The sequence below is a fragment of the Cricetulus griseus genome (genome assembly GCF_003668045.3).
Source record: "Cricetulus griseus strain 17A/GY chromosome 1 unlocalized genomic scaffold, alternate assembly CriGri-PICRH-1.0 chr1_0, whole genome shotgun sequence".
NCBI lineage: Eukaryota > Metazoa > Chordata > Mammalia > Rodentia > Cricetidae > Cricetulus > Cricetulus griseus.
Genome location: NW_023276806.1, coordinates 220,882,394 through 220,883,130, shown reverse-complemented (window position 1 = coordinate 220,883,130; position 737 = coordinate 220,882,394).

The window sequence follows — 737 nt, the reverse complement described above, 5'->3', positions numbered from 1 at the left end:
CATAGGAACAATTCAACCTCTACAATTTTGGAAGCATCAATTAAAACACAGATTAAAAAGGCATTTCATTACAAGGAAGTGATTCATTTTTTGATACCCATTATATTTGACATTTTGAACAATTGTAGTTGGGAACAAACCAATGTAATTTATTAGTACACACTGGCAAAGTCATATAGCTCTTCACCTAGTGATCTGTACCTCAAAAACAAAAAAAAAAACCAGATATGTGCTTGTTAATTACTTGGTAAAATTCTGCATTGCCTCATTTTTTTATGTTTATCTCTATTTTCTACATACTATACAGGGAATAGGAAAATGTGTTTGAAAACTAAAGCAAACCTATTAATTTGGCATGTAAAACATATTTCAATTTCCAAGCACACAGTATGGAAGTTTTACTTACGTGATTCCTGTACATAAGGAGAATGAGAGCAATCCTTTACAAATGGAGTAGAGTTTTACCAGAACAAATGACAAAAACAAAGCCATGTTTGACATGGATCCACGGGGATTTATGGTGCAACACAGCCAAGAAGTCTGTTACAATCTCTTGCAGGTTTGCATCTGATTGTTCTGGGATTTTTCTGTCTGCCTTGACATTGCTCAAGAGGACCTGGTGCTGGGTGATAACATGAGATAAGAAACCATTCTCAAACTTTATGAAAAACTATGGAGCACTTTATAAATTTGCAGGTCATATTTCTTGATAGAACTGTTAGGAAAATAGTTCAGTG